Raw genomic sequence first — 7991 nt, 5'->3', positions numbered from 1 at the left:
TGGTTGGGTCTGGAGTATTAGAGTCACACCTCTGCTTCCCACCCTAATGAGTATGGACACAGAGATCCCATTATTTTTTAGTTTGCTGCGGCCAACATGGACCCCTCCAATTTGGCTTAAATATTTTGGTTTCCATTAAGTTCTCTAACAGATGTACTTGGGAGACACATGGGCCAGATCCAAGCATGCTAAGGCACCTGGAAGGCTGCTTCAGGAATGTGGTAGTGTATAAACAAATTGCTCTGCTATTTCTTCTTCTCTCTATGGTTAATATGTGAATCATATTCAAGTTACTTGCCACAATGGAATGAATAGCCTTTTTCAGCAAAGTTAGGAAAGTGCCTTTTTCTCCCTTTCCCTCATTTTCCTCACATTTTTATCTGTTTGCTGGGCCTGAATAGTCATTTACTCACAGAACATTTGCTATGTTCTAGATGCTGTCTAGCCCATAAGACGAATCTACATTCAAGGAGACCTTTTGCTTTTCTTCATAAATATTTTGACATTTTATTGCCAGTCAGTTCTTCCATTGCTACATCTCTGAATCTCTAATAATATAGTGCCAGTGGTTTCCTTAATGTGAAGCTAATAAAATTGTCAATGCATTTTTAAATGACCTGTGTAATTATGGGATAGCACTGCTGTTGGGCAGTGGGGTATAATTTGGTTTCATTGTCATAAAGTATTAAAGTGAGAAAGTTTATACCCTGCATATTCTATCTGGTAAGAATTATTTTTCATTACTTATGTGGGCATTTAAAATTTTTATTTTATTTTAGATGAAGTCTTGTTTTGTTGTCCAGGCTAGAGTGCATTGGCACAATCTCGGCCCACTGATGTCTTGACCTTCCAGGCTCAAGCAATCCTCCTGCCTCAGCTTCCCAAGTAGCTAAGATACAGGTGCATGCCAGCATCCCCAGCTAATTAAAAAAAATTTTTTTAGAGATGGGATCTCCCTGTGTTGCCCGGGCTGTTCTCAAACTCTTGGCTTCAAGTGATCATCCTGCCTCGGCCTCCCTAAATGCTGGGATTACAGGCATGAACCATCACCTCTGGCTGACCCATGTTAAGAAATGATGCAGAGTTTAAAAAATGAGGCCAGGCGTGGTGGCTCATGCCTGTAATCTCAGCATTTTGGGAGGCCAAAGCTAGTGGACCACCTGAGGTCAGGGGTTCGAGAACAGCCTGGTCAACATGGTGAAATGCCATCTGTACTAACAATACAAAAAATTAGCTGGGCATGGTGGTAGGCGCCTATAATCCCAGCTACTCAGGAGGCTGAGGCAGGAGAATCACTTGAACCTGGTAGGTGAAGGTTGCAGTGAGCTGAGACCGTGCCATTGCACTCCAGCCTGGGCAACAAGAGTGAAGATTCATCTAAAACAAAAACAATAAATGAAGAACATAGTGGATGGGGGGCAAGGGGAGGGAGAACATTAGGACAAATTCCTAATGCGTGCAAGGCTTAAAACCTAGATGGTGGGTTGATAGGTACAGCAAACCACCATGGCACGTGTATACCTATGCACCAAATCTGCACATTCTGCGCATGTGTATCTATGTACCAAATCTGCACATTCTGCACATGTATCCCAGAACTTAAAGTAAAAAAAAAAAAAAAATGAAGTGCATAATAATCACGCTTTAAGTTCAGAGATGATCATTACAGTGGTATTTGCCAAACAAAACATTGAATATGATCTGATTATTCAATAGAGAATTGATTAAATAAATTAGAAGAGAACTCAGTATAGCTGTTATGATTATTTTAGAGTTGTAATAATATTAGAATATGCTTATATTATTAAATAAAAGAATTAGGTTACAGAAGCATATCATCCAATTTTCTTTTTAAAATTATAAATAAAAATATTTGTTAGAAATATGTCAAAGTATAAAAGCCATATAAAAATTATTTACATGTGGACCAGATGCTGTGGCTCCTGCCTGTAATCATAACATTTTGGGAGGCCAAGGCTGGTGGATCACTTGAGCTCAGGAGTTTAAAACCAGCTCAGGAAACATAGTGAGACCTTGTTTCTACAAAACGTTTTAAAAATTAGCTGGCTATGGTGGTGCATGTCTGTAGTCCCACATACTCATGAAGCTGAGGTGGGAGCACAGTTTAAGCACAGGAGTTGGAGGCTGCAGTGAGCTGTGATCACGACATAGCACTCCAGCCTAGGTGACAGAATGAGACTCTGGAGCTAAAATAAATACATTTCTTGTATGTGTTTGTGTGTGTGTTTTTGCGGGGTGGCTAGAAATGGGGGTCTCGCTATGTTGCCTAGGCTGATCTTGAACTCCTGGGCTCAAGCAACCCCCCTGCATTCACCTTCCAAAGTGCTGGGATTATAGGTGTGAGTCACCGTGTCCATCCTAAAATAAATAAATTGTAAATAAATAAGTCTATTTACAGTATATAGTTTATATATGTATATATTTACCAATGTTAAAGAAAATACTAAATTTTCCATAAATATTAATAGTCAGTGATTGTCTTTAGGACTCTGGAGCTGACCTGCATGGATACAAATCTTGGTTCTATCATTTGCTGACTTTGTGATCTTTTTCAAATTTCATAACCTCTACATACCTCAATTTCCTCTCTGCACAATAGTGATAATAAACATTGTACCAACCATGTCTGGGCGCAGTGGCTCACACCTGTAATCCTAGCACTTTGGGAGGCTGAGGTGGGCGGATCACCTGAGGCCAGGAGTTCAAGACCAGCCTGACCAACATGGAGAAACCCCTTCTCTACTAAAAATACAAAATTAGCTGGGCATGGTGGTGAATGCCTGTAATCCCACCTACCCAGGAGGCTGAGGCAGGAGAATTGCTTGAACCCAGGAGGCGGCCATTGCAGTGAGCTGAGATCGTGCCATAGCACTCTAGCCTGGGTGATAGAGTGAGAATCAATTTAAAATAATAATAATAATAATAATAATAATAATAATAAATGAACAGGAAAAGTGCTAGAATAGTGCCTGGTACATAGTACAAACAATGTAAGTGTCATCATAATTTCTAGTATTGGCTGGGTGCGTTGGCTCATGCCTGTAATCCCAGCACTTTGGGGGGCAGAAGCAGGTAGATCATGGGGTCAGGACTTTGAGACCAGCCTGGCCAACACGGTGAAACTCCATCTCTACAAAAAATACAAAAATTAGCCAGGCGTGGTGGTGTGCACCTGTAATCCCAGCTACTCGGGACGCTGAGGCAGGAGAATTGCTTGATCCTGGGAGGAGAGGTTGCAGCGAGCTGAGATCTCACCATTGCACTCCAGCCTGGGGGACAGGGCAAGATTCGATCTCAAAATAATAATAATAATAATAATTTCTAGTATTATTTGTATTATTAGCAATGAACATGTAGTCTCCCACCCCTAGAAAACCTTCAGTAAATATTATTTTTAACCAAAAACAAAGATTAATGCAATCTTTACAGAAATGTATCCCCCTTGTATCATAAACATTAGGGGTTAGCAGGAAGTGGCAATAAAAATAATGTACTTTAGGTTTCTGTAATAAATTATGTAAAAGCTATTAATAAGTTCACCTTTTTTCTGTTCATTTGTTATCAAATATAAGCAGAGAATGAAGACTTTCTCCTCCTGAAAAATTGTCAAACTTTTGCATTCATCAGAATCAATGGGAGGTCTGATTAAAATACAGATTGCTTGCTGGGTTCCACACCAGAGATTCTGATTCAGTAGATCTGGAATAAAGCTTTAGAATTTTCATCTCTAGCCAGGCATGCTGGCTCATGCCTGTAATATCAGCTTGGGAGGCTGAGGCAGGCGAATCATGAGGTCAGAAGTTTGAGACCAGCCTGGTCAACATGGTGAAACCCTGTCTATACTAAAAATACAAAAACCCATGGGCATGGTGGCGGGAGCCTGTAATCCCAGCTACGCGAGAGGCTGAGACAGGAGAATTGCTTGAGCCCAGGAGATGGAGGTTACAGTGAGCCAAGATTGTGCCATTGCACACTAGCCTGGGCAACAGAGCAAGACTCCATCTCAAAGAAAGAAAGAAAAAGAAGAAAAAAGAAAGAAAGACAGGAAGGAAGGAAGGAAGGAAGGAAGAAAGGAAGGAAGGAGGAAGAAAAGAAAGAAAGAAAGATAAAGAAAGAATGAATGAATTTGCATCTCTAACAAGTTTCCAAGTTCTGCTGCTGCTGCTGGTTCGGGACCATACTTTAAGAACCACTGATCAACAGCACCAAATGTAGAGATCATAGGAAAAACCTATGACCAGGAAATCAGCACGCTGGGCTTTTGATTACTCCCAGCTGTATGATATTCCTTCTTCCCTCCCTTTCTTCCTTTCTTCCTTCCACAAACATTCATGGGGTACCTACCATTGGCCAGGCACTGTGTTTGGTGCTGGAGATTAAAAACTTTTGCTTAAGCCTGTGCATGGTAGCTCATGCCTGTAATCCTACCACTTTGGGAGGCCAAGATGAGACGACAGGTTGAAGCCAGGAGTTCAAGACCAAACTGGCCAACATAGCAAGACCCCATTTCTAAAAAAAAAAAGAGGATTAAAATTTTTTGCTTATTAGGGTCTTATGATCATAAGGGATCTTAGGCAAGTTACTTAATCAGCTCTCCAATAGCTCAACCAGGAAATGAAGAGTTTAATCATAAATTTATTTTAAGGGCAATTATTGAACATTCACTATGTCTCAGGCTCTATAAAAAGCAAAAAGAAAAAAAAATTATTTATTTATTTATTTTGAGACGAAGTTTCGCTCTTGTTGCCCAGTTGCAGTGCAATGGCGTGATTTTGGCTCACTGCAACCTCTGCCTCCTGGGTATAAGCGATTCTCCTGCCTCACCCTCCCGAGTAGTTGGGATTATAGGCATGCACCACCACACCTGGCTAATTTTTTTATTTTTAGTAGTGACAGGGTTTCTCCACATTGGCCAGGCTGATCTCAAATTCCCAACCTCAGGTGATCCATCCACCTCAGCCTCCCAAAGTGCTGGGATTACAGGTATGAGCCACCGTGTCCAGCCTCCAAATTTTTTCATCTATATAATTCATCAACTAAATTTTCTGTAAATTTCCTTCATGCTCTTTTAGTGACTTTATGGTAAATATTGGTTGAATTAAATGGTGACCATTTTTACCTATGGTTCGAAAATGGTGGGTAATACTTTTAGATAAGCATTGACATTGGAAACGTATTTCATATCATCGGCAATGCAAGTCAGCAAATATTTATTGAGTAGATAGCATGTAATAGTGATGCACTAAGGGCTGGAGATTTTATATTTTGTATTTTTAGTAGAGATGGGGTTTCTCCATTTTGGTCATGATTTTGTTTTTGAAGGCTCTCAAAATCTAGGAGGACAGATAAATAAACAAGAAATATAACACTACAATAAAATGTGGTAAGGACAATGACTGAAGAATGCTTAGGGTACAAAGGGGCCACAGAGTGAGGACACAAACCCAGCCTGGGGAAAGGATTGGGGAGCTTTCCTCTAGAAGCTCCTGGCTCAGCTGATTTGTGGGAGATGAATAATTTGCATAGCAAAAGGTGTAGGGAGCTGGTGATCATGATATAGGGACTACACATGCTAAGGCTCTGAGGTGTAAAACAGCAGGGCATATTCAGGGCCTTGTAAGTTCTTTGATGGACCTGAACTATGACGTGTGACAGTACATAGTCCAGAGAGGTAGGGAGAGGCTAGATCCCAGAGGTCCTAGTAAGGAACATTTGGATACCTCCTGTATGTGGCAGGAAGACTATGTTATGTATCATAGAAGTTCCAAGCTTGGGCTGGGGGAGGTGGCTCACACCTGTAATACCAGCACTTTGGGAGGCCCAGGTGGGTGGATCACCTGAGGTCAGGAGTTCAAGACCAGCCTCGCCAAAATGGTGAAACCCCAACTCTACTAAAAAATACAAAAATTAGCCAGGCATGGTGGCTGGGGCCTGTAATCCCAGCTACTTGGGAGGCCAAGGCAGGAGAATCGCTTGAACCCAGGAGGTGGAGGTTGCAGTGAGCCGAGATGGTGCCATTGCACTCCAGGCTGGGTGACAAGAGTGAAACTCTATAAAGTTTCATATAGGCTTAAATGTATAAGTTATAGGGCAAGTATTGGCAAGCTCCTAGTCGTATGCCAAAGAAAATTAGCATAGGAGTAACCTTCCCCACCCCACTGCCCTAGCTGAAACACCTGATTGTGGGCGTTACTGACTTTCTCACTTCCTTCTTTGTCTACACCCAGTCCCTAGTACCAAGAGTACCCTATGTTCTGGCAGGGTCCCAGAGAATGGAAGGACACAAAGGAGAGTCTCGGGTGGGTGCCTTTGAAAGGCTGCCGAGCCTGGGTGATTGCATTTCCTGATGGTGGTTCAGATTTTTTAGCAGGCACTGTATCTTTTTCTATTAATGGCTATCCAAATTTTTGGCCGTTATCAACTGTGCTGCTGCTTTGTCACACACCTGGTCTTCACAAGAGAATGTCACCACACCCTTTGCACGACCCCATCTGCTTATCACACCCGTTTCTCCTTCTAAGCCTCAAAAAACTCCAAGGAGGGAGCAAGTTGCCACCTGCTGCACTGCCCTCCACCAGCTTGACTGGTTTTTCCTGCTAAGGCAACACAGTGCCTCTGCTTCTGAGGCCCTGGTGACCCATGGAGACCTATGTGGTTAGCAGCCATAGGACAAAAAACTCGAGTTTGGCAGGCAAACAGTAAAATAGCTCTTTTCAAGTGATTCTGAGAACCTGAAAAGTGACTTTGTTGTAAAACCTGTGATTTTCCTTTCTCCTTTCCAATGAGTTGGATTTTTGAACTATACTTAGTATTCAGAACTCAAAGTACTCTCTGTTCTCATTGCTTGCGAATGTATTACAAAGTGAACCCTTTCTCCCAGTAAGGGGCAGAGGGTTTTTGAAGAACCCTGCTGCTGTCCTTCAGATGGTAATCATATTTGACACACTTCAACTGGCCATCATCACACCAGGTTCTAAATACATTTCTGAGCAAAGAAAAGGAAAAAAAAAATTCTCTTACTCTTTAAAAAAATACACAAAAGTTATTAATTTAGTTCCAGCCTTCTCTAGATAAAAATGATTGCTATAGAAAGTGAGGCAAGAAACTAACACCTACTGTAACACCTACTATGTGCCAGGGGCTTAGCATGCACACTCTTACTTAATGCAACAGAAGGCCAGCTTGACGGGCTGTTATTGATGTCTGGCAGGTTCTCATTGATTAACACAGCAGCAGCTCCGGGGCAGCCACACCAGAAGCTGCAAGGCCTGTTGAGTTGCCCAATGTCATTTATGCCTTGCTTCAAGCAGGTGATGAGGCCAAGCCAGATTCAAGAGGTGGGGAAACAGATTCTACCTGTGCATACTAGGTAGAATACTAGGACTGGGTGGAATTATGGAGGCCAGCTTAGCAAATCAACTAACACACTGGATCTAAATAAAAAGGAGTAATGAGTGGCCAGGCACGGTGGCTCACATCTGTAATCCCGGCACTTTGGGAGGCCGAGGCAGGCAGATCACCTGAGGTCGGGAGTTAGAGACCAGCCTGACCAACATGGAGAAAACCCAGTCTCTACTAAAAATACAAAATTAGCTGAGTGTGGTGGCACGCACCTGTAGTCCCAGCTACTCGGGAGGCTGAGGCAGGAGATTTGCTTGAACCTGGGAGGCAGAGGTTGCCGTGAGCCGAGATTGCGCCACTGCACTCCAGCCTGGGTGACAAGAGCAAAACTCCATCTCAAAAAAAAAAAAAAAAAAAAAAAAGAATAATTAAATCTGGCTTGTGCCTAGCTCCAAAGGTCTAATATTAAACAAAATAACATTCACAAAGTGTTTTGAGCCCCTTTTTCTATAGAAAACTGCTGTGCAGTTAAGGTGGAGGTGCAAATTTCTACTATAAATAAACAGAAGTAGCTTTTGTTTGTTATCACAATGTGTAAAATCAACTAGGTAGATTTAATCTGATTTGGA

Source organism: Sapajus apella, unplaced genomic scaffold (assembly GCF_009761245.1).
Source record: "Sapajus apella isolate SASKATOON/1434 unplaced genomic scaffold, GSC_monkey_1.0 scaffold110, whole genome shotgun sequence".
Taxonomy (NCBI): Eukaryota; Metazoa; Chordata; class Mammalia; order Primates; family Cebidae; genus Sapajus; species Sapajus apella.
The sequence above is the reverse complement of the archived record's forward strand: the minus strand, read 5'-3'. Positions refer to the sequence as shown.